At 37.2% G+C, this 27,695-nt stretch overlaps 1 protein-coding gene across 2 annotated transcripts in view; it reads left to right on the top strand.

Annotated features, from left to right (window-relative positions):
* DLC1 (DLC1 Rho GTPase activating protein) overlaps positions 1-27,695 on the top strand; it is a 404,638-nt gene that overhangs the window by 193,395 nt on the left and 183,548 nt on the right. The gene's annotated exons all lie outside the window — the stretch shown is intronic.

The following is a 27,695-nucleotide window of genomic DNA, read 5'->3' as shown; positions in this document are numbered from 1 at the left end:
GGAATGGTCTTTGGACAGCTGTTGTTAATACAGTTGGCCCTTCGTATCCATGGGTTCTGCATCCACAGACTCAACAAACCTGGGTTGAAAATATTTGAAAAAACAAAAAATTCCAGAAAGTTCCAAAAAGCAAAACTGGAATTTGCCATAAAGGCAACTATTTACATAGCATTTACTTTGTATTAGGTATTACAGGTAATGTAGAGATGAATTTAAAGTATACAGGAGGATGTGTGTAGGTTGTATGCAAGCACTGGGCCATTTTATATAAGGGACTTGAGCATCTGTGGATCTTGGTGTCCATCAGGGAGTCCTGGAACCAATCCCCTGCGGATACTGAAGGAAGACTATAATTATCAAGATTTTTAAAAATCTTAGTAGCTTATTTAGTAGTCCTAGAAAAAGTTGTACTTGTTTAAAGCTGATACCATCAAAAATATAATTGTGAAGCAATATGAATAGTTGTACTAGAGAAAAATTATAATATTTTCTATGCTTTGTGCTATGATTATAACTACTTAACAGTATTATGGGAAATGGATAAGGACTAATGAGAAATACAGAAATATGAAAAATTAGACTTGAATTGATGGAATTATGTGCTTTTTAAAAATCTTTTGATCCTCCTCAATATTGTCTTATGTTTTCTGTGTAATAATAATCATCTTTTTAAAAAACTGATTAAAGGTGCTTTACCAAACTTGAAGCATATCACTTAGCTCTTAGACGTGTGTAATTTTTGAGCCAATTTAAAAGTTTAGAGTATCATCTAAAAGGTGTCACGACTTCAAGTGACTTTACACTAACGCATTTGAGTTGATCTGATAGGATTGTTATATGGGGAATGTTCTCTGTCAAGTTCAGTGATTTGATTTTTGCTGCCAGATAGTTTTCACACACAAGTTTTCATAGTTTGTGTTCTTCCATGAGCTAAAGTGTTCTCCTCTGTTTAGGCTGTGTCTGGCCTATTCTCTCTAATACGTTGAAAGGTAAGCCTTCAGAATAGAAGGAAAATATTGAACTGGCATCATGTGTCAGTTCAAGAGAAAAACTGCTTAGTTTATCTATGCATTGGTATTACTTGGATTAATAATATATACTAAACGAATTCAAATTACCATTCCAGAGCTCTAATACCTTCAATAATAGATGTATCAGCTATCTCATTCGGACAAGACATAAATGGTTAAGAGAGCATTTGCATCACAAAGAAAAAGAAACTTAGCCAAAGTTGTGCTTTATCTTGAGTTGTGACATTCTCTGTAATTCGCAAAAGTGGCTGCAATTTAAACAAAGTGTGTAACAGGGCAAAGTTGTCATCTTATTCCAGAAAATCAGCAAATTCTTTCATACCCCAAGGAGAAAATTAGAATAGGAATTCTTGGCTGGAGGGAAAGAGTGAGGAGGGATGGAAATGCCATTGCTTGAGGGACTGGAGAAGCAAAGACTTCTCCCTCTGCCACTAAAATGATGTCAATCTGATAGGGAGAAGCATTTCAGTTATCAAGCTTCTCTTAAAGATAATTTTATTAAAACAAAGAGCTAATTAAACAGAGAGCATAAATACAATGCAACCACCACTTTTTGTCATAATCCTGGATATTTCCTCCCCAACAAAAACAAAAACATGAAATTAATTGTCACTATTTAATGATATCTTTTGGTCATTTCTATACTGCTGGGGCACAAATTTTAAAAGTTGATAACTTCCTTTCACAGAGGTTCTGCAAGACGATCTGTGAAAGGTAGGATCCACCAATGGATATGTATGACCTAACCAGGCCCCTGGATGTCCCATCTCTGATGTTTAACCCAGGATGGGCTGATTTCTGCAGAACCTGGCTTCTGTGTATTAAAATATTAGAATGATGGAAATTTACTCCACAATGGATTTTAATTTAGATTTCTTGAGAATGTACTGATTATTTTAAGAGGAAATACAATTTTGTTTGACAATATAAATATAAGAAAGAAACGATTTTTTAATCAATGAATTTATATGTCAAGATAAAGGGTTATGTTTGAATATTTTATTCAGTTGGTAACGGATTTGCCAATTCAAAAGACAGTATGATTTATTTCAAAAAGTTTTAAAGGACCATGAAAGTCCAATCAATTTCTTCTATTTCTAAAATTTATTATGCCATATTTAAAATATTTTGAGTGTTTTATACACAAATGTGAATCTCTTTATTCCTCTTTATGAATCTCTATTTTTAAGCTCTGCTAGACAGAGGAATGGCAAGGAAGGCAGAGGACCCACTGAATCTTCTGGGGGTTAATTGAGCCTCTAAATAGGGTTAAGCTTCATTCCCACCCATAAGGCCTGTCATTTTTTTTTTTTCCCCTCTGTTTTGCTAGATGAATGTAGCCTATTGTTTCTTATTAAGAAAATCTATTTTAATCTATGTGACCTCTCATCCACGCCAACTGGAACCAACTCCACCAGGCTTTGTGAAGCTCTAAACAAAATCATTTTGGGAACATTCCATTAATAATTCTTGAGTTGCAGTTGTGTGGTTGCCCCAGTGTGTGCTTTATTTATTTATTTTTTGGCTGCATTGGGTCTTTGTTGCTGCACAGGGCCCTCTCTAGTTGTTGCGAGCGGGGGCTACTCTTCATTGCAGTGCGTGGGCTTCTTATTGTGGTGGCTTCTCTTGTTGCAGAGCACAAGCTCTAGGCACACGGGCTTCAGTAGTTGTGGCACATGGGCTCAGTAGTTGTGGCACACGGGCTTAGCTGCCCCGCGGCATGTGGGATCTTCCCGGACCAGGGCTCGAATCCATGTCCCCTGCATTGGCAGGCGGATTCTTAACCACTGTGGTACCAGGGAAGCCCCAGTGTGTGCTTTAAGTAACCATCTTCTCTTCTGATCCGTGCTGCTGTGTAAATTCAGCCTAGTGGAATCATTCTGCTGCTTGTGACAAAACCCTCCAAGGGGAGACTATTTTGAAACAGCATCCCATTGGTTCATTTATTCCACAAATACTTACTGAACAGCCACATATAGTAGGCATCATATTAGGTTTTATCAAGGAAGCAGTTATGAACAAGGCATGGTCCTTGCCTGGAAGGAACTCAAACTCTAGCTGAGCATATTTCATTGGGCCAGCATCCCCCTTTTCCTCTTCTCAATTGAAAAATTCTTAACCCAGGTTATTCAGAAAGCTTCCCAGGAAAAGAATCAAATAAAAATATTGTTCTCAAGAAATTCTATATCGGAATGTGTATTCTCCAGATCTGAAATAGAGTCCAATAAATTTGTTTTTAAAAATCAGAATTAATCACACAAGCATCAATATGTGTAATTGTATCCAACACAGAATAATTTCATTTAACTTCCCTTATGCCACCAGAATCTGTAAAGAATGGGCCCAGTGCCACTGATATATTTTCCAGCACATCTGCTTCCTATCCATGTGGCCTTGAGCAAGTTACTTAACCTCTTCATTGTCCCATTTCTAAAGTATAAATAAAGAAGTTGCCATGTTGTTATTGTAAGGCAACAATGCTTGGCACAAAGTAGGCTCTAAAACATGGTAGCTGTTTCTTATGGTAATGAGTTGTGCTTATAACCAGTATGTGTGCAAGCCAAATAGAAGCTAGCTGTGTTACTGCTGCTCTGGTCTGCTCCAAGAGTTCTTTTTTTTACATCTTTATTGGAGTATAATTGCTTTACAATGGTGTGTTAGTTTCTGCTTTATAACAAAGTGAATCAGTTATACATATACATATATCCCCATATCTCTTCCCTCTTGCGTCTCCCTCCCTCCCATGCTCCAAGAGTTCTTAAATGCTTCCTTGGGGCACCAATTAACAGCTGAGCCAGCTGTCCATGTGGAAGAAAGAGATCACTTTCTCCAAAAGCCTCTGAGTAAGTTAATTCAGACAGAGGTCATCATAGCATAGGCAGACTTGGCCATATTGTAACATCTCTTTAGAAATTCCTAGCTCAATTAAGGTGAAATTCTCTCTAGTGAACAGATAATCTGATTTTCACAAAAGGTTAGTCCCTAAGAAATGTACACCCTGAGTCCCATTTTCCTAGGACTCCCCAGCATCCCTAGACCCTGGGGTAATTGGATCCTGTCTACCCAGCTCCCATCCTCCCTCCCTGACCTCCTGCACACAGTCCTGTCAACACTGCCACCTAATCATCCCGTGTCCATTCTTTCTGCCATTGTTTTAAAGCAGCCTTCACTTTGCACTGGACTTTGAGATGGCATCCAGAGCTGTTTCCCTGCCTTAACTGATCATTACACCTGTTCACTCTCTACGCTGTCACCGAAGTTATCTTTGAAAAGCATCACCTGATCATATCGTTTTCTACTTCAACTTTTGTTGGGCCTCCTTACTAATGACAGGATAAGATCAAACTTTCCTGCTTGACGTAGCGGACCATTTGTAATCTGGGTGTGGTATATGGTATTGGATATGCCCAGTTCACCCCTCAGACCCACCCTCCACCCTGCTTCTCCCCAGCTCTGTGACCTGCAGGCAGACCAGTGTGGGCAAAATCAATGGGCTGCCCTCCTTTCAGTTTTCCTGTCGCACCAGTGAGGAGGCCCAGCAAGAGACTGACGGTTGGGAGGACAGTACGGCTGTGAGGTTGAGTAGTTTATTCCCCGCTCGGCTTCCCGAGGAGTCACTGCTGGCCTTTTCCACCCAGGTTACCAGGTTCTGACAACCATTCTCTCCTCTTGCCTTGTGGTTCCCCTACACCTTTATCAATAGTTCTGTTACTAAACTCCCCTCAGTTTACCCAGGGTGCCATCTGTTTCCTGCTAGGAGTCTCACTGATAGACCTACCAATGTTTACTCTTCTTTCTATTCCTTTGTGTTCATTGGTTGGTTGGTTTGTCCAACTTCAGCCACAACATACAGCCACAGAACCCCTTCTAACTTTGGATCTTTCTACTTCTACGTAGATCGTGCCCTGCCTTTTTAAAAATACAGATGATAGGTAAAGATAGAGGGAGAAAGAGAGAAATGACTTATCCAAGAAAAAGAGAAGATACGGACCGTGTTTTTCTTCATCCTAAATGAATATAGTTTCATTCAATCACATGAAGGAGAAAAATATCTACCCTTATGATTTAGAATGTGTTCCCTATTGCCTAGAAGCATGTAAATTAGAAAATTAGAGTTGCATTTTAGTCACCAAAATGTGACTCTCTGAGCGTATTTGAGAAGTAGTATTAAGGAGTAATACGAAATCTCTCATTCTAAAATTAAATCATAGAACACAAATTTTGTCAGACTACATGGCAGCCCATAGAAAACAGACCACAATCATGAGCCAAAAATGGCAAATTTCTTTTTGCCTTTTCTGTCTTGAAAATTCTACTTGTCCAACAATAACACCTCCTTAATGAATTATTTCCCAGGCAGGGCTAGTCCTTGATTTTTTGGTGTTCCTAGAACACTCTGTGTTTTCAATTACAGTCTTATCATCTTGCTTTGCTGTATGTTCTCTTCTCTAGGTTGTGAGCTTTTCTAGATCAGGAATGTGGTCTTTGCATGGTCCGTAATTAAAACAGCTATTAGCACATAGTGGGTGTTCTGTAAATACACATTAACCAATTAATTATAATTATCACAAAGATGCTTTGGCTCCCATCTTAATCATTTAGAATTAACATGGTTCTAAAACTGCCCCCCCTTTATGCCTATTGCCCCCACAACTGCCAAATATCTCAGCTGGGCAACTATTTAATGATGTTATTTGGGGATCTATCGCATACAAGTGTGTGAAGGGCACCATTGAGAAAGGTGACTCAGAATCCAACTTTGGTTACGTTCCTTGGTCATTTTTCCTAGAATGTTTGTTCTCCTGCCTCTAGGTTATTTTGTTGGCCAGAAAAATGTTAAAAATCAAGATAATGAATAATTATAGCCTGAAACACTTGTGAAAGATAGCTTTCAGAAGCCTATGACAGGTTCATAGTCTCTCCAAACTTTGTGTTGTGGCTAGTAAGGCAGAACATAGAAATCAAGCACTTCTTTGTAACCCGTGTGAGGGGGAAAAATAGGATTTTCATAATTTCATTCCAAGTTCCTTGTAAACATACTAAATAACAAAGCCCAGACTTGGCGCCTTTTGGTATTAATTTTCTTGGCTGCTTTTGACCACGGAGAAGGGAAATGCAGAGGACCAAAAACAAACAACCAAAAAAACCCACAAAAAACTGAAATGCAAAGACATTCCTCGTTTTCTAGTCTGATCATCATTTCTTTGATTCAGAGAATTACCAGTGTGATCTATTCAACTCTGTCATGTTCCAGTATCAATAGATCCAAAGGGATTTGATGAAAAGACAAAACTAGAACTGCTAGATTGCAACGTTGTTCTTTGAAAGACTGCCTTATTTTATGTCTCTATTTTAGTACAGATCAGGTCGTTTTTAGTGCTGTCTCACTCACTAGCCCGTAAGCACCTTGAAAGATGGAATTTTGTTTCATTCAATTCTGTTTCCAGTGCCTGGCATTATTGTAGTTGCTTGATGTTTGGGAAATGAAAGAACAAATGACATATTAAAAAAATCGGCAAAGGGGACTTCCCTGGTAGCACAGTGGTTAAGAATCCGCCTGCCAATGCAGGGGACACGGGTTTGAGCCATGGTCTGGGAAGATCCCACATGCCGCGGAGCAACTAAGCCCGTGTACCACAACTGCTGAGCCCACAAGCCACAACTACTGAAGCCTGAGCACTTAGAGCCCATGCTCCACAACAAGAGAAGCCACTGCCATGAGAAGCCCATGCACTGCAACGAAGAGTAACCCCAATCACCACAACTAGAGAAAGCCCATGCACAGCAACAAAGACCCAACGCAGCTAAAATTAAATAAATAAATAATTTTTTAAATTAAATAAATAATTTTTAATTAAATAAATAAATAAATCGGCAAATACTTTATATGCACAATACTCCCAAAGCTAAATGTAGAATCCTATCATTCTATTGTAGGTGAAGCACTTTCTATAACTGCAAAGACCCCCAGCTGTTTTACAGGGTTGGACAGGATCTGAAAATTGTCTTTATCAGGCCAGGCTGGACTTTGGCCAGCATTCCAAATTCTTTATTCCCTTTCACCCTCAGAAAATGAAGTTCATTATTTCTTTACTAATGGCTTATGAACACTCACTTACTTCATTTTTCTTAGTATTATGGTCTCTGCTTGCCTGCTTTTTTATGAGAAAGGAATTTAGGGTATGCCCACACATAACCTCTCAGTTTTTCTGAAACTTAATGTAAACTAATCCATGAAAAGTTGGCTGTGCTGAGCGGGCTGTTGAGAGGAAACACATTAGCTTTTAGGTATCAAGGAATTCATGAAAAATACAAGTAAGCTATTCTTAAATGCCAGAGATCTCGAATTCATAGGATATTTTTCAATACAGATAATTTTTAAAATCTATTTCTTAACGTTCTATTGATATTTCTTTTATTACCAAGTAGGTAAAACAAAGCTACTGTATCACCAGAACCAATCAAACATATTTCCTTTTCTTCTCAATTACATTGCAAGCAACATGAGTACACGATAATTTCTCTTTTAGCAAGTTGCAATTCAGATATTACCGGGCTTCCCTGGTGGTGCAAGGGTTAAGAATACACCTGCCAATGCAGGGGACACGGGTTCGAGCCCTGGTCCAGGAAGATCCCACATGCCACGGAGCATCTAAGCCCGTGCGCCACAACTACTGAGCCTGCACTCTAGAGCCCGCGAGCCACAACTACTCAGCCCACACACATAGAGCCCATGCTCTGCAACAAGAGAAGCCACTGCAGTAAGAACCCCGTGCACCACAACGAAGAGTAGCCCTGCTCGCTAAAACTAGAGAAAGCCTGCGCACAGCAACGAAGACCCAACAGAGCCAAAAATAAATAAATAATTTAATTAATTAAATTTTTTTAAAAAGAAAAAAATTCCTTTAAAAAGAACTGTTTAAAATTAAAAAATATATATGTATATATATGTGTGTGTGTATATATATATACACACACACACACACACACACACACAAACACACATATATATCCTACCTCCTGCACTTAGAGTGGTTATCCAAAGGCAGCTGTATCTTTCTACAGCATTTAGTGATTCCTAAATTTGATTCATGTATTCTCTTCCCTGTCAGTCTGTGACTGCCTTAAAGGCATAAACCCCACATTTCATCTTTGTCAGCCCCTCACCCAGTGTATGATCTTGCACAGAGCAGATGCTCAAGAAATAGTTCTAAATTAATCCATTTATGTGACATACCAAACAACTCATGCAGGCACTTTGTTAATCTCTGGTCTCTCAATGACCATAACTTTTCACAGTATTTGACAACCTTGAAATTTCTTCCTCGAAAAAGTCTTCTGCACATTTTGCTCCCCCATTGATCCCTTGAAAGAATGGCTTGTCAGCTTTGAAGAGGTGGCTATGAACTACCAGAACAGGCTAATAAGGCAGTTCTGCATTTCCATATTTTAACTCACATTGACCTTTTTTTTTTTAATATCTTTATTGAGTATAGTTGCTTTACAATGGTGTGTTAGTTTCTGCTTTATAACAAAGTGAATCTGCTTTATAACAAAGTGAATCCCATATCTCCTCCCTCTTGCATCTCCCTCCCATCCTCCCTATCCCACCCCTCTAGGTGGTCACAAAGCACCGAGCTGATCTCCCTATGCTATGCGGCTGCTTCCCACTAGCTAGCTATTTTACATTTGGTACTGAATATTTGTACATGCCCCTCTCCCACTTCGTCCCAACTTACCCTTCCCCCTCCCCATGTCCTCAAGTCTATTCTCTATGTCTGCATCTTTATTCCTGTCCTGCCCCTAGGTTCTTCAGAACTATTTTTTTTTTTTAGATTCCATACATATATATAGCATACGGTATTTGTTTTTCTCTTTCTGACTTACTTCACTCTGTATGACAGACTCTAGGTCCATCCACCTCCCTACAAATAACTCAGTTTTGTTTCTTTTTATGGCTGAGTAATATGCCATTGTATATATGTGCCACATCTTCTTTATCCGTTCATCTGTCGATGGACACTTAGGTTACTTCCATGTCCTGGCTATTGTAAATAGAGCTGCAGTGAACATTGTGGTACATGACTCTTTTTGAATTATGGTTTTCTCAGGGTATGCCCAGTAGTGGGAATGCTGGGTCATATGGTAGTTCTATTTTTAGTTTTTTAAGGAACATCCATACTGTTCTCCAGAGTGGCTGTATCAATTTACATTCCCACCAACAGTGCAAGAGGGTTCTGTTTCTCCACACCCTCTCCACCATTTATTGTTGTAGATTTTTTGAGGATGGCCATTTTGACCAGTGTGAGGTGGTACCTCATTGTAGTTTTGATTTGCATTTCTCTAATGATTAGTGATGTTGAGCATCCTTTCATGTGTTTGTTGGCAATCTGTATATCTTCTTTGGAGAAATGTTTATTTAGGTCTTCTGCCCATTTTTGGATTGGATTGTTTGTTTTTTTGATATTGAGCTGCATGAGCTGCTTGTTAATTTTGGAGATTAATCCTTTGTCAGTTGCTTCATTTACAAATATTTTCTCCCATTCTGAGGGCTGTCTTTTCGTCTTGTTTATGTTTTCCTTTGCTGTGCAAAAGATTTTAAGTTTCATTAGGTCCCATGTGTTTATATTTGTTTTTATTTCCATTTCTCTAGGAGGTGGGTGAAAAAGGATCTTGCTGTGATTTATGTCACAGAGTGTTCTCCCTATGTTTTTCCTCTAAGAGTTTTATAGTGTCTGGTCTTACATTTAGGCCTTTAAACCATTTTGAGTTTATTTTTGTGTATGGTGTTAGGGAGTGTTCTAATTTCATTCTTTTACATGTAGCTGTCCAGTCTTCCCAGCACCACTTATAGAAGAGGCTGTCTTTTCTCCATTGTATATTCTTGCCTCTTTTATCAAAAATAAGGTTACCATATGTGTGTTGGTTTATCTCTGGGCTTTCTATCCTCTTCCATTGATCTATATTTCTGGTTTTGTGCCAGTACCATACTGTCTTGATTACTATAGCTTTGTTGTATAGTCTGAAGTCTGGGAGGCTGATTCCTCCAGCTCCGTTTCTCTTTCTCAAGATTGCTTTGGCTGTTTGGGGTCTTTTGTGTTTCCATACAAATTGTGAAATGTTTTGTTCTAGTTCTGTGAAATATGCCATTGGTAGTTTGATAGGGATTGCATTGAATCTGTAGATTGCTTTGGATAGTATAGTCATTTTCACAATGTTGATTCTTCCAATCCAAGAACATGGTATATCTCTCCATCTGTTTGTTTCATCTTTAATTTCTTTCATCAGTGTCTTATAATTTTCTGCATACAGGTCGTTTGTATTCTTATGTAGGTTTATTCCTAGGTATTTTATTCTTTTTGTTGCAGTGGTAAATGGGAGTGTTTCCTTAATTTCTCTTTCAGATTTTTCATCATTAGTGTATAGGAATGCAAGAGATTTCTGTGCATTAATTTTGTATCCTGCTACTTTACCAAATTCATTGATTCATTCATCCCTCTATGCCTAGTTTCTGGAGGGTTTTTATCATAAATGTGTGTTTGAATTTTGTCAAAAGCTTTTTCTGCATCTATTGAGTTGATCATATCGATTTTCTCCTTCACTTTGTTAATATGTTTTATCACATTGATTGACTTGCGTATATTGAAAAATCCTTTCATTCCTGGGATAAACCCCACTTGATCATGGTGTATGATCCTTTTAATGTGCTGTTGGATTCTGTGTGCTAGTATTTTGTTGAGAATTTTTGCGTCTATGTTCATCAGTGATATTGGCCTGTAGTTTTCTTTCTTTGTAACATCTTTGTCTAGTTTTGGTATCAGGGTGATGGTGGCCTCGTAGAATGAGTTTGGGAGTGTTCCTCCCTCTGCTATATTTTGGAAGAGTTTGAGAAGGATAGGTGTTAGCTCTTCTCTAAATGTTTGATAGAGTTCGCCTGTGAAGCCATCTGGTCCTGGGCTTTTGTTTGTTGGAAGATTTTTAATCACAGTTTCAATTTCAGTGCTTGTGATTGGTCTGTTCATATTTTCTATTTCTTCCTGGTTCAGTCTCAGAAGGTTGTGCTTTTCTACAAATTTGTGTATTTCTTCCAGGTTATCCATTTTATTAGCATATAGCTGCTTGTAGTAATCTCTCATTATCCGTGTGTTTCTTCAGTGTCAGTTGTTACTTCTCCTTTTTCATTTCTCATTCTATTGATTTGAGTCTTCTCACCTTTTTTCTTGATGAGTCTGGCTAGTGGTTTTTCAATTTTGTTTATCTTCTCAAAGAACCAGCTTTTAGTTTTATTGATCTTTGCTATTGTTTCCTTCATTTCTTTTTCATTTATTTCTGATCTGATCTTTATGATTTCTTTCCTTCTGCTAACTTTGGGACTTTTTTGTTCTTCTTTCTCTAATTGCTTTAGATGTAAGGTTAGTTTGTTTATTTGAGATGTTTGTTGTTTCCTGAGGTAGGATTGCATTGCCATAAACTTCCCTCTTAGAACTGTGACACTGACCTTATTAGTAGAAATATTTATTTGTCATTTTCAATCTCCCCTGAAGAAATACAATTTAGGAAAAGGCCTCTTTCTATCAGTTTTATTTACAAAGCGATGCAACTTTCATTTAGTTTGAAATCATATCTCATCATATCAGATCATCTGATGCCTTCAAATATTTACCTTTATAGACTGCCCAGTTTGCAGTTCAGTTATTTTTATTATAGTTTGAATATATACACAAATATGTACCCACAAGTTAATTGTACATTAATTCTAATTTCTTCAGAGAGGTACACTTACTTTGGAAAAGTACCTATAACTAGGTATTACTTTGACCTGTCTGAGTATGAAATGACCTAAAATTCTGCTGGTGTGACTGTACTTTCTTTCTCTTATTGACCTTCCATTGGTTTGAAGGGCTTTGATTTGTGTTTCTGTAGGCAAAAGTTTGAGCTCAACATCTCTTCCAGACTGATCCATAAACATTTGTGTTTTAGAATTAATATATGATTTTGAGATATGATTTATCTAAGCGGGAAATCTAAGACAGTAATTAACAACCATAACAAATTAACCAATGCCCAAGAAAAGGCTGGTACCCATATTGTTGTATGCAGGCTGTCCAGAGCACCAATCTGGCCATTTCAGGAGAATGGATTATGAATACAAGAAGCTATTTTGTCCTGACTACTGTAATCAGGTAGAAATGATCTTATAGAATTCTACAAGTGATGTTTAAACAAAATGGTCACCAAAAGCCCACACTCGCCCACAAAATTGGGGTTTGCTTTTTGTTTTGTAATTTTTCTAACCATTGAGCTTCCCCAGAAAACACATTCCAGTGACTCCCAACTGCTAATTTTGTAAACTGTTTCTTTTTTCTTCCAATTTTGAGATATAATTGACATACAACACTGTGTATGTTTAAGGTGCACAGCATAACGACTTGACAGAGATACATCATGAAATGATCACCACAATAAGTTCAGTGAATATCCATTATCTCATAAAGATACAAAATAAATAGGAAAAAAAAGTTTTCTTGTGATGAGAACTCTTAGGATTTACTTTCTTAAAAACTTTCATATATAACGTACAGCAGTGTTAATTATATTAATCACATCGAACATTACGTCCCTAGTATTGATTTATTTTATACCTGGCAGTTTGCACCTTTTGACCACCTCCATCTGATTCCCCCTCCCTGCCCTTGGTAACACAAACCTGATCTCTTTTTCTATGAGTTTGTTTGTTTGCTTGTTTGTTTTTGAAGTATATTTACCTACAACACTTTGTTAATCCTGGTGATAAACTTCTTCTTAAAACAAATGTTAAATCAGTCTTTCCTATGGATTTAAGGAAATAGATAAATGGAGGACAACACAGTACACTTCATCATTTCTTTATCTACCTTTTTAAGTCTATGGTCTTCTATATATTTATCCAGACGTTTTCCCTGCTGTGCTGTGATGTCCTGAAAGGCAGACATTTTCCCTGCACCTATGTAGTGCCAGCCTCTTAGGAGATTTTTGACGTAGTGTTTGTCAAATGAATGGTGGAATGAATAATAATATCAAACATTTACTCTGTGCCTGCACTTTTCTGAGCACTTTATAGATATGACCTCATATAATCCTCTAGCAACCATATAAGGGAGACATAATGTTTTCCACGTTATAGAGATGAGGAAGCTGAGACTCAGGCTTCCTAAAATAACCAAAGTCACCCTATGGCCAAGGCAAGATTCAAAGCAAGCAACACAGGCTAGAGTGCTTGCTCTTAACCACTGTGCTGTACATAGTGGTTTAAGTGCCAAGACTCCTCAGGCTGATGAACAAATTTTTCCTTAATCAGACCTTTCCCTTCCTTTCCAACCTTATCTCCCATCCTCCCCTAACTTGCACCTTCCGCTGTAACCATGGTAGCAGCCTCGCTTTTCTCCTGAATTTGCTTCTGCATAACTTGACCTTTGTTCCAACTGTTTCCCTTCCAAAAATTAACTCCCCCATCCCCCAAGGTCTCATTTGGGTCCCACCTTCACCCTGAAGTCTCCTATGACAACTCGTGCTCATGATAATTTCATATTTTTTGAAATGATACATCTATAGCATATATAGTCTGTACTGGTCGTTCTCATTCTTAATCACATGTGGATTGTCATTGTCCATTGAGTGTGTTATTTGTCTCAGCCTTGCCTCCCAACAGTCTTGTCAGCATCCTTTTAAAAAGCACTGGGACTTCCCTGGTGATGCAGTGGTTAAGAATCCACCTGCCAATGCAGGGGACACGGATTCGAGCCCTGGTCTGGGAAGATCCCACATGCCACGGAGCAACTAAGCCCGTGTGCCACAGCTACTGAGCCTGCGCTCTAGAGCTGGCAAGCCACAACTACTGAGCCCACGTGCCACAACTACTGAAGCCCACATGCCTAGAGCCCATGCTGTGCAACAAGAGAAGCCACTGCCATGAGAAGCCCATGCACTGCAACAAAGAGTAACCCCTGCTCGATGCAACTAGAGGAAGCCCGCATGCAGCAACAAAGACCCAACACAGCCAAAAATAAATAAATAAATAAATAAAAGCAATCATTAAAAAAAAATGTAAAAACACTTGGTGTGCACGAAAGAGGAGATTATTGAATTAATAGACTTTATTTTTTAGAGCAGTTTTCGATTCACAGAAAAACTGAATGGGAAGTACAGTTCAAATTATATGACCTTCTTTTGAAGTGAACTATGGACATAGTAAAAAGATCAGGAGTTGCCAGGGGTTAGGGAAAGTGAGGCATGAATCGATGGAACACAGGATTTTTAGGGCAGGGAATCTACTCTGTGATGCTTTAATGGTACAGCATGTAGGCTTTTCATACTGGCTTCTTTCACTTACACATATGCATTTCAGGTTCCTCCATGTCTTTTCATGATGTAATAGCTTGTTTCTTTTAAGTACTGAATTAACATTGCTTTGTCTGGGTATACCACAGTTAAAGGTGCTTATTTAACACATTTTTAGTGTAAAAACTTTTTAAACTCATTGATCATAAAATATATCACACAGTCCACTTTTGTTAACTTTTATCCTTTCTTCTTTAGGCAAAAGTAACTCTCTTCTCTTAACCGTTGATCATGATTTCTTCATTTCTCTCCTTCGGAATTCTCCAAGTTTTTAAAAGAAAAATACTACTACTAAATATGTTATCAACAGCTGTTATTTGCTGTGTACCTACCTTGCCATCTCTGAGATGCTTCCTCTGCATTATCTTTAGTACACACTAAGCTCCACAGTACATGACTCTCTCTTGCTCCAAAGCTGATGCTTTTTCTACCTCTTCCTACCTAACAGCACCATTGATTCTAATAAAAGTATGACCAAAATTAATAAAACTGTAATAATTCATATAGTTTATATGATCTACATATTTCTGCCCTTATGCCTTTGCTCCTGAAGTTTAATGTCCCCCAAATACTCTTCTATTATTTTTTTCTCCAAATCACACGCTTCCTTCAAGGATTCGCTTGAGGGCCTCTTTTTGCCCAAGGCCTCCTCAATTGCTCTTCTCTTGGATGAACTCTTCCTTTGAGTCAGACAGATTTCACTGCTCATTTTATCTTCTGCCCTGGAAAGGGGCAGCCTATGTGCACTGTGACCCCCCTATCCTAACCCATGACCAGAGTCCACTGGACTGGGGGCAGGCGGGTGGGGTGAGGGGCACATGTGACTCAAGGTCAGAGAAAAACTGAGTGACCTGACAGGTGGACAGTCTCCTTCTCTCTCTCTTTCCCTCCTCCTCGTCCTCTTCCTCCTCTCTCCCTCTCCCTCTCCTGCATATTATAATCCAGACAGACTCAATCAACCTGCAACAAGTGCTTTGGCTGAAAGTTCACATATAGTGTTAGGTGGAGTCATAGAGAAAACCATTCTGCAAAGAGGAGCGGGATAATGGGACAACTGAGCCAATAAAGTAAAGTTAGAGACAATGCAAACTAGAGAAAGAGATGGAAAATTTAGCTGCATCTGTCCCAGTGACTCCCTAGGTGTCAGCTGCAACTCTCAGGAGGTCCCTACCCCACACCTGCAGGGTATCTCTGTATCCTCACGCCTCAGGCTTTTAGTTAGACCTAACATGAAAGAGTTCCTTGCACTCAGATGATTAGACATCCTTCTCCAAATTCCTATTGAATATAATTAGTATCAAAAATAGTCTGTCATTTAATTTTACCTGTCTTACATTATTTTCTGCTTCATATATATATGAAGCCTTCAAAGTATGTTATAATCAGCCACAGTGAAGAACCATGGCATATTTTGGTCTCCTGTTTATAGTTTACTCTAAAAGATCTAACAAGAACTACATATATAGTGGATGTTCAATAAAATTATAATTTTTCACAGTTATACTGCCTTTTTAGGCCACAGAACTATATCACTACTTTGTAATTACCTTTCAGCCCATAGAACATGTCTCCCCTCTTTCAGCCACCCTCAACCACGTCAACACCATCATATCTTGTATTTACCTTTTGAAGTCACTTAACGTCATCCTGACCATGCCATTTGGTTTTTAATGTGCATTGTAAGTTGTTTGAGTCAAGTGCTGTTTCCCTCAACAATTTCATATTTTCAGTAGACTAGCTTCACATTCTCTCATTCCACTAAATGTAATTAGTAAGATATTAAATAATAAGAGTTAACAATGTAAAACCAAAAGAGGAAAGAATACAAACAAACAAATGATCAGGGAGTGAGACAGTTGATACATTTTTTAAAATAAGCTGCCTTTAAAAGAAAAAAGTCTGAATTCTACTAGACTTACTTGTATTTTATGACTTAGCACTTTTTTATTTTAAAAAGTCACCTACGTTTGTGGGATGTGGGGGCATTTCTATGACTTTTTTTCCCCTAAGACCACCAATGACTGCATTCCAGCTGCAATGAGGGAAACAGTAGCTTTCCTCTGTGCAAAACAAAGTTCAGCCAGGTGACTGGAAGGGGGGATATAAGGATTTTCTTATTTTGTGACTTTGGTGAATCGAGGTGCCAGCTTATTTATTATATCATGAAACCGTCATTGTTTTGTAATATTTTTGAGCACCAAATCTGGGGGCCTTTTAAAAAAAGTCTGATGTGTGGCCCTGACTCTGAGACGGCAGTCATCGCTCTGCAGCTAATCAGGAGCCATGCTTCCAGATGGTCCCTGACAGCAGAACATAAACAGAGCAGTGACCCTGCCATCCTCACATGCAGGCAGCGCCCTGGCCTTCTGTGATGTGGACACAAGGACTGTGACAAAGAGACGTTAGAAATGTCTTTCGCAATGGAGATATCCGACACACAGACAAATACCTTCAGGCGTTCCAAAGGCGCTCCCATCTGGAATGGAAGCTAGTTTTTAAAAAATAACTGCAGATCACAGATAGCAAGACTTTTTCCTAGAGGAAACAAAATATAAAATTTCAGCAAAGGAGGTTTAGTTAGATTACATATAGAAATTAGAAGGAAGCCTTTTTTTTTCCTGGTAGAACTTAAGTGAGCCAGGCTGACAGCACAGATCCATAGGAAGAATTCCACATCTGGAAAATCTTTGCTGCATCTGTGGTAGGTTTCCAGCCTCTTGCTCTTTCTTTACCATTTCCCATGACTTCAGCTTATCTCCTTTCTGTTTTCTTTAGTGAAATTATTTAACCCTTAGGGGTTTCAGGTTTTTGTTTTGTTTTGTCTTTAAGAGGAAGGAGAGCAAAGGAATACCTCATAATGTTTTTGTGATTCTCTAGAATTTAGCCTGGTTTATATTTGTTTAAGTGTCTGCATAAGTGATATAGACGTTAAAAAATATATATGTGTCTGGTCAATTCTATGGAATTATATTTTAGAAATACCTTAGGTAGACAGTGCTTTGATTTTTATTTTAATAGATTGAATACTGGTGTTAATCTTACAATTTGGGAGTCTTATTTTGTTTGCCTCAAATAATAGATGTTAATATCATAGAACACAAAGAAATAAAGTTACATATTCGTATCATAGAACTCATTTATACCATATTTAATATAATTAACAATAGTAGTTATGATTGAATCTCACTGAATCCCCTCCTAAGCCTTAAAAATGTTACATGGCTTAGATGTTTGGATTTTCTTTTCTTGTCTGTCCTTACACTTTCTCTTAGGAGTCTCATCCAAATAAAGATATGTCTGCACACTCTCCAGCCCTAGTTACTCAGCCAAACTACCCACCTCGTTTCCAACCGCCCCTGAGACTCCATCACAGGAATGCCCACACTCTCCACATCCTGCACTTTCTACTTCAGTGTCTTTGCTAATACTGTTACCTTTTCCTAAAATTTCCTTTTATACTATCTCAAATTTCCGTATATACCTCCTCTTTGAAAGCTTCCAAGATTTCCACTACTCCGAAATGAGCCCTTTTTCCCGGAACTCTCAATACTATATTTGAAGTTCTCACAAGGTTTTTATCCTTTTATGTCTTTTGTTATGATTATTAGGGCTTATTTTTTCATATTATATAATAAAATCCATGTCTGATTTATCTTTGAATGTCTTATACATAAAGAACATTTATAAATTTTCTGCTTGAAAGAAAAATGGAGTTTTTAATTGAAAGTAAAAGCATACTCTCTTAATGTAAGATTTGTTAAAATGTGCCTCAAATTTTTCTAGAATATTTGTTTTAAAATGCAGATACCTGGATTCCTCCACGCTTCCTGAATCAGAGTCTCTTAGGCCCAAGAATCTTCAATGTAATCTACTCTCCAGGGAATTCTTATCCACACTGAAGTTTAAGGATCATTGCTTAATGTCAATGAAAGCTTCCCATTTATTCTTCTTCCACATGCATATAAATTTCATTATGTACTTCAGAGTTTGTACTGCATAACAAAATCCTAAGGCTTAAGAAAAATTATCATGACACTGAAAGACTAGAGAAATGTCATATTTTATAAATATAATCAGAAATATTTCTGAATGTCTATTTTTACCAAATAGTGTGCAGGGCTTATAAAACTGTTTAAGACACTAGCGTCAGAGAGCTTATGGTAAAGGTGAGAGAAAAGATACACACATATGAGAAGTTGATTGAACAAGCAAAGTAATCAGAGATGCCCTATTGTGTCATATAGTTTCACATATTTGCCACTAGCCAGCCTACTCATTGCCTAATCAAACAAAAATAACAGCATTTTAAAGCAGTGGAAATAATTCCAGATGCAGACATGATAGGAGGAGATAAAAAGAACAATGACTACAATGAGGAGCTAGAGGTCCTGGTTGTTCCCTCACTCACATTTGATAAGGAGATGTTTATCTGGACCAGGTTCTTGTTTTAGATATAAATTTCTCTACAGCCCTACACCCCTCTCCTCCTCTCACAGAGCTGACCTTCATCTTGGAATCTCCCAGCAAGTATTAACAAGCACTCCATAACAGGAATTCCAACCACTGTGAGATGGGGGGGGTATTTGGAGGTGAAGGAATAAACTGTGCAGTGGTGACTCTGAACAGTCAGATGACAGAAGGCCTGGATGACTTAAGGAAAAGGAAGAGATTTCAGGAGTGAAGATGTTCAGAGAGGGAAATGGAAGAATGACACAAACAAACATACCTTATTTGCAATTTTGGAATCCTAGAAACAGCCCAAGTGACACTGAAAAATCACTACCATATATTGCTGACAACTGATGTAAATATTATAATTATTTAGTAAGTCTACAGTCTTCAGCTTCCCCTCAGTGGACCCTATTATCCCTACTCCAGGTTAATCCAAGTCCAGGCAAATGTCAGCCCATTCTTACCCTCTTTCTCTCTCTTCCTTCCACCAAAAAGCTGAGGGCCAGGGTTAAAGGAGGGGAAGGACTGGGAACAGGTGATGTGGATATATCTTGCTTTTCCTGTCTCTTCTGTTTAGTTGGCTCAGGATTTCCTTGTTCTAGACCTTGAGGACACATCCCTTGAGAATGCCTCCAGGCTGCTGGGCAAGATGAGTAGCAACAGCTAAGTGGTAAGAAAGTCAGGAGATTCTAGACATTCAGCTGAGAGAGGTCACCTGGGCTGGAGTGATCCAGAAAGGATCTGGGGGAACAGAAAGCTGTGAAAAACTGGAAAGGACGATCTGAGCCATTTCTAGGCAAGGAAAATGGTATTGGCAAAGTTAGGCTTGTGGGAATGCACAAGGCACCGTGATGCAATGGTGCAGCCCAGCCAGCAGGAGCACGGAGTTTGTGTTTGGAAGGAGAGAAGATTGGAAAAATGGGATGAGTCCAGACTCCAACAGGCCTCAGAGAGTAATTATAATTTTCACTAAGAATAGTCAATCTTTTAAAATTAATCAGTGGTATTAACCCAGCTGCAAAGATCTAGACATCCTTATTCTTAACTCTTTATTAAGCAGTTTAGAAAAAGAGACAGAAATGGTTTTCAATGATGAGCTACAATACCAGAAACCCATTAGATAGCAACTGTAGTCACTATTGAAGAGGACTTTTAATATGTATACATCACAGTGGATTTAGTGAAGAGGTTAGAAAAAAGTCAGAAGATTTTGAATTATGTTTTTGTTTTGATGATACACTTTTGAAACTTGGATTCTGCTTTATTATAATTCGACCATTGCTCATGATAATAAATAAAAAGTGACACCATTAAGATAAAAAAGAGATAACATATGAATTTAGAGAACTAAAGAAAAGAGCTGCTTCTAAAGATTTTAGAGCAAATCATCCTCCTAAGAAAGCTAACCATTTCTTAAAAACTAGCTAGATTAAAAGGAGGCTTACTTTAAAACAATCGTATTTTACACTAACTGACAAAATCGCCTGATCTGTTTCCTACCATCATCCATCCTCTGTTTTTCTTCAAATATTTCAGTTTTGGATGTTCTTGCATCACCGATGATCTATAGTCTTGGTGGTAGACATGAACCACTTACTGTGCGTGAAATTTCCAAAGGCAAAAAATACTTCCATTTCCTTTAATGTTTTTTTTTCAATTTCCAATTTGAGATATTAACAATTCTTCCCATGTTGCTTTATTTGTAAGCAACAAATAGCAAGAAATGTGCAAATACTGACAATTGTTTAATTCAGCGGCTGATTAAACACTTCACAAAACAGTGTTTTACTTTTTCTCTCTATGTAGATACAAGATAGCTGAAGTATCACCCCCTTGAAATACTCAAGCAATCATTTTCTCTAGATGTATTATACATACATTTAGAGCAGGGTTTCCTAAACTATTTATGGTGACCAACTGTTTTTCAATCTCTCATGGACACATATCATTTCAAAATATAATGAAAAAAAGAGTGCTAGAAAAATAAAATTGGGGGAAAAACACAAAATAGAAAAAAATAGAAGCCAAAGTATGTTATCATTAGATTCAACAGACATAGAATTACTCTGTCAAACTACTACAGATGTTTCTAAATGCTTCCTCTCTATTTCTGTGCTCATCTCTGACCATCTGTCCAGACCCTGACCGTCTGGACAGATGGTCAGAGATGGCCACACATTGTGGCCACTGGCCACACATTGAATAGTCTCAGAGACCAAGAAGCCCAAGGTAACAATGAGTGTGAGGGAAAATTAGGGTCAGAACTTCCCAAGTCTCCAATTCATGTTTAGGGAAGCAGTGTAGGAACAAACAAAAGAAAAGGAATTTGTCCAAAAGAAGAACTTGCTAAAAACTCCACTGCCCTTCACCATCTTCTTTTTTTCCTTCAGTGGGGACCAGCTCAACCTTCACTTCAGATGCCCTTTTTCAGTGAAGTTTGCACACTGTCATTTCCTGTACCGCTTAATTTATGCAAATGATTGCTAATGTTCATCTCCCCTAATTCTACTATTTTTTTTCTCAAGGCTTTTCTTTTTTACTTTCTTCTTCTGACTTGTCTTTCTTTAGCTTTTTGTAAGCCAGTCAGAAGAGTAAGAGTTTCACTTTTTTCCTTTTTTCTCTCTTCTTGTTTAAAATGTTCAAGAAGAGATTTTTGGCTTATTTTTTATCAGGAAGAAACCATATGTTCTTTTGCTGACATTGTTAGAAAAATGCCTGTTCACTTAAATAAGCATTTTTAAAAGTTCCATTAGGTACGCTGAAAAGGAATATATGGCCACACAATTAGGATATATTATATCCTAATATATTAGTGCAATTCAATAATAAACTATCATTATTGAGTTGAAATGTTTTTATTGTTTTGGTTACTAACATGCCAATACTAATAACACTGCATGAAATGATACTAATAACTATTCATAGAATAAGCCTTTCATGATACTATTCAAATCCATTTTATTATTGATCACATCTGAAGTGCCTTATTATAATTCTCTTATATAATTTGATCTAATAACACAGCACTGGGAATGTCATTTCTGTGTATACATACTCCAAGACAGTGATCATTCTCTAAGCAGCAATTCCCTACCCACCTCTCTGTGAAGGCGTGTATCTGATTTTCAGAGAATTCAGAGTTCTGATGATTTGCTTTTGTCAGAGAATTTTCAGCAAGATCAAAATTTGAATACTGAGTTTCTATTTCCCAATTCTATCACCTCCATATGTTCTGCAAAACGCTTGTTCACAAAATCCACTGATTTTTTTTCAGTTGGATGGTTTCTTTTTTGCTCTTTTTGATTTGTAGAAGCGCTTTATTTATTATAGAGAGTAACACTCTATTGGTTACTTATGTTGCAAATATTTTCCTGTTTTCCAATTTGCTTTTTTTCATTACCCTCAAAAAATCCCTCAGGTACTTTATAGCATATCTCACCCCACCTTCACCCCCATTCCTAAACTCTGGCAAGCCCATCTCTGTCACTATAGTCATGCCTTTTGTAGAATTACCTATAAATGGAAAAAGGTGCTATATATATTCTCATACAAGTATTGTGTAAACACATGTTACTATTTCTCTTGTGTTATACCCAGAAGGGGAGTTAGTTGGTAAGGGCATATTTAACTTTATAAAATACTTCCAAACTATTTCCAAATTGGTTAAACCATTTTATATTCCCACCAGCAATGAAGAAAAATTCCAGCCGCCCCATATCCTCTCCAATACTGTACTTGGTATGGTTAGTCTTTTTAATTTTAGTGTGTAGTGGTATTTCAATATGATTTTAATTTTCATTCCCCTAATGACTAATGAAGTCAGTCATCTTTTCATGTACTTACTGGCTATTCATATATCTGCTTTTATAAAGTGTCATTTCAAAACTTTTGCCCCTTTGTTAAAGTCTGGTTATTTGCCATTTTGTTATTGAATCATAAGGGTTCTTTATATATTCCGAAAACAAATTCGTTATTAGATGTGTTTTGCAAATATTTCCTCCCAGCCAGTGGCTTGACTTTTTCTCTTCTTTGCAGTGTTTTTAAAAGAACAGAGGTTTTTGTTCCATTTTGTTCTCTCTCTCTCTCTCTCTCTCTCTCTCTTTTTTTAATGATTCATGCTTATTGAGGCCTAAGAAAGCTTTGTCTAACTTAAAGTCACAAAATTTCTTCTACAAGTCTTAGAGTTTTACTCTTCATATTTAGATCTCTGGCTCATGGTCCATTTAGAGTTAATGTTTAAGATGTGAGGTAAAGGTGGAGGTTTATTTTTTCCCATATGGTTACCCAGTTGTCCCAACAACATTATTGAAAGAGATTATCCTACCCCATTGTCTTCCTTGGCTTTTTTATAAAAAATCAACTGAACATGTGGTATGGACCTATTTCTGGAATCTTTATTTTGTTCCATTGGTCTATATGTCTGTCCTTAAATCAGTATCACCCTTCCTTGATTACTGTCAATTTATAGTAAGTCTTGAAATCAAGTAGTGTAAATCCTCCAAAATTGCTCTTCTTTTTCAAAATCTTTTTGGTTCATTTAGGCCCTTTGTATTTCCAAATAAATTTTAGAATCAACTTCTCAAATTAAAAAAAAAGAACCTTATGGAACTTTGATTGATTCTGTGTTGAATCTATAGATGATTACAGAGAGAAATGATACCCTAACAATGTTGAATCTTCAAATTCATGAACATGGTATATCTCTCTATTTATTTAGGTCTTTAGTTTCTCTCAGCAATGTTTTATAGCATTTAGTGTACAAGTTTTTGTATACATATTTGTTAAATCTACCTCTAAGTATTTCATATTTTTTAATATCATAAATGATATTTATTTTAATTACAATTGTTCATTGCTAGTATATGGAAATACAATTGATTATTGTATATTGACCTTGACTCTTGTGACCTTGTTAAACTTACCTTTTATTTCTAGTTAATCCAACTAGAGATTAATCCATTTTATTGATCTTTTCAAAGAAACAGATTTGATCTTCCCCATTGTTTATCCATTTTCCATTTCCATGATTTCTGCTTTTATCTTTATTATTTCCTTTCTTCTGCTGGCAGATCCAGAGGAGCCATTTTTCTGCCACTAATTTAGCCCCACTACTGAGGCATGACTCTTTTGGGGATTTCACCCAGTGCCCCAGATTACACAAGGTCTCTTCATGCCAGCTGGTGGGAACAGAAACTAATCCTAGCCTTGTGTGACCAGGAAGTTATCTGCCTACTGACTTCCAATACCTCCTTCCTTGGCTTGGGAGAATTCCTTCTTACACCTGTGCCAATCAGTATTCAGTCAAAGCTTTGGGGAGATCCCCCTGCAGATCTGCAGAGTTCACTCTCTATGCCGCTCCCTTTGACCTGCAAATTCTAGCTGCCTCAGTCTCCACGAACTCTGATCTTTTTCACCTCAAGACTGCCAGGTTATGTTTGGTTTTCCTGTTTCTACTCTGTGGCCCAGAAACTTCTCTCAGACAGTAGGTTGGGGCAGTATAGCTCATCTATTTGTTTTTTTTAACCTTCTTTCAGAGATTACAGTCCTGCATTACCTATTTTACATTTTCTGAAAAACAGTGTTTTGTATTTGTGTGTGTGTGTGTGTGTGTGTGTGTGTGTGTGTGTATGTGTGTGTGTGTTGTGTTTATGAGCAGGATCCCTTCATGGACAAAAGCTAAGTCAAACTGTAAAAGAGTTTTTTTACAAAAACATTCAAGCCTGTTAGTATTGGCAGTGTTTTGGGTCTTGTCACAAGATATGACATTTATTGGAAGGGTGTAATCAATAGGTTATATTAACATAGACAAATATTTGGATTCCTATTTCATCTGACTTTGAAATTATGCCTGAATGTATATGCTTGATATACCATTCAGCCATCATCCAAAATTGCTTTTGATTTTATTATTAGTGTAGCATGTTATTTGAGGTTATTGTTGATTGTTATAATCCAGAGGATAATCCTATCTGGCATTCTTTACCGAGATTTGTGGCAGTGGACTTACATAAAGGTAAAATAAAACATTTGAATATTTTATTTATTTCTCAGAAGGAAGTCTTATAATTCAGAATCAGCAAGAGGTTATTTTTTTTTGTCCCAATCTCAATAAAAATATACATAAAATAGCTAGTATGAATTGAAATTAATACAATTTAAAAGCAATTCAAGTAGTCATAATATACTTCTGAGTAAGCAGAGAAATCACTGTAATTCTATGTCATAATGCTAGACTCCTTTAATTAATAACATACTGGAATTTTACACTGAAGAATGAAGGATAGGAAACTAAAAGGATAAAAGGAAGAATTTTAAATTAAAAGAAAATGAAGAATAAGAAAAAGGAAATCATTTTCTTCTGAGGTTTTTACTGTACCTAAAATTTATGGTACCATTATTCCTATTCTTTTATAAGGAAATATAAATTATAGATGATTATTTCTTTAGTCTTAGTATTGGTGAGGTATCCTTGTTTTTTCTATAGAAATTAAAAATATTTTAACCTTCTGAAATCATAACATAGAAGAAAATCTGAAATTATTACATTAAAAAAATTCTGGGAGCATCATTACTTCCTCTTCCTATTCTCTAGTATCTTTTATTTCCTGTCTCTTTGCCAAAAATTCCAGTATAGAAAATGAGTCAACTACAGAAAATAAAAAAGAAATAATTGAGAAAGGAGTAAACCAAAATAAACAAATGAACAATTCCAAAGAAATATATTCAAAGCCACTTGAAAATAGCTTGAGGAAAGGATAAAAATGGGCAATTAATTTACTAATAGTTAAGATTCTGTTGAGGTAATTTTTAGAAGTGGAATGAGACCATCTAGCCCAGTAGAATTATTTAACCTTTTTGTTCCACTTCAATAGGAGAGGCCTTATCCTGTGTGATTCTGATATTCACCAGTTCCATCTTCTGCTCTGGGCCAGAATCAGCGAACTAGTCAATCCCCTCTTTAGCAGTTGTGAAAATGCTGTCTCAAGATCACAAAGCCGTCAAGGGGCAGGACTGAAATGAAGCCTGTTTCTATCTTAGTCTGTTTTGGCTGATTTAACAGAATACCATAGACTGAGTGGCTTATAAACAACAGAAATTTATTTCTCACAGTCTGGAGGCTGGGAAGTCCAAGATCAAGGTGCAAACAGATTCAGTGTCTGGTGAGGGCTGACTGCCTGGTTCGTAGACACCATCTTCTTGCCGAGCCCTCACATGGCAGAAAGGATAAGAGAGCTCTCTGGGGTCTCTTGTATAAGGGCACTAATCCCATTCATGAGGACTCCACCCTCATGACCCCATCACCTTCTAAAAGCTCTACCGTCTAATGCCATCATATTGGGGATTAGGTTTCAACATATGGATTTGTGAGGGGGGACACAAACATTTAGTCAATAGCAGTTTCCTTTCTCACAAGCAAGGTGAATTTTCTCAGCCCAGGTGAACTTTGTTTCAGAAGGTATAGATAGTAATGAGATTCCATAGTTGAAAAGGAAATAAAGTATTGTTGCATCAGTCAAGAAGAAAAGGAAGTCTTTCTCTCTTTCCTTATATTCACTTACTGTTCTATTACACCCTTTCCTCTTCTACATTTATTCAACACTATGCCCCAAACAAGTTGATTTTACTCTGAAAGATAGTGTGATTTGGTATATATCAGTAGTTGCAGAGAAACAGTCCCTGAACTTCTTTGATCACTAACTCCCATCAGTAAAACTTTCTGAGCATATACACTTATTTATAAATTAGATCATAAATCACTATACTTATATCCTTTGCACATTTTACAAAAATAGAAATATTTAAATAACTATATACATAGATACAGATTCTAAGATTTTCTTCCTGCCTTCTAAGGAGAATTTTGTCTGCCCCCAGGTCAGAGATCACCAATTTGAAGAAAATTGTCATTTTGGTCTATTGGTCTATCAAGCATAAATAGATACCTAATAGTGTACACAACCTTGACTTGAGCCCTTTGAGAACATTTGAGTTTGTCACAAAAGAGATTCTCAACGAATTCAGTGTAACCCTTAGGGTCCCAAATGCAGAAGCAATTAAGAAATAAAGTTGCCAGAGCAAGTGTACTAATGATGGTCATGCTAACTAAACAAATTTCAAAGTGAAACAGTCATTGGCAGCATGTAATCTACGTGCTAGATGTTGTTCACTGGAGCAAACAGAAACCATTTACACCTTCCCCAGAATTTCAGAAGCTTCATATTATGAATTCTCCTTGTCATGGGCTTCTGGATACCTACCTAATGGAAGAGAACTCCCTTTGTGGAGTTACAGCCCTTGAGGCCAACCTGTAGGGCCAGGGTAGACACTGTCATTCACTAAACCAGCTGTCCTGTTGCAGAGGCTGGATCACTCACAGGACTTAACCAAATGGAGTTTTAGTAATTTCCTTCCTGCACCAAAGACCTAGATCCATGCATGGCAGTGACTCTAAATAAACATTCCATTTCCCTTCATTATTCACATTGTTTTGAAGGAACCTACCAGAACTTCAGGTAATCCTAAATGTTCTAACTGCTCCAAAGAAGGCATAAATAAGTTACATCAGCAAATGAGAGAGGTCATAAGGCCCAAGTGGATTTATGTTATACGGGCTTGGAAAAGAAGATGTCCCTGTCATTAGATCGAAGCACACAGTGCCTAGAAACACTATAAAATTAAAAGTTTTGTTTGCAGTAAGAAGATGAAATTTATAAATTAGACAAAATTAGATAAAATCTGTAATACATTACCAAAGTGGGATGATCTTCTTAGATGGACAATACTAGAGATGTACTTAAGCCAGAATCTCTAGCTTACTATACTGACAAGAATCTC

Source organism: Orcinus orca, chromosome 21, assembly GCF_937001465.1.
Source record: "Orcinus orca chromosome 21, mOrcOrc1.1, whole genome shotgun sequence".
NCBI classification, from domain to species: Eukaryota; Metazoa; Chordata; class Mammalia; order Artiodactyla; family Delphinidae; genus Orcinus; species Orcinus orca.
This window is presented reverse-complemented; position numbering and strand designations above follow the sequence as displayed.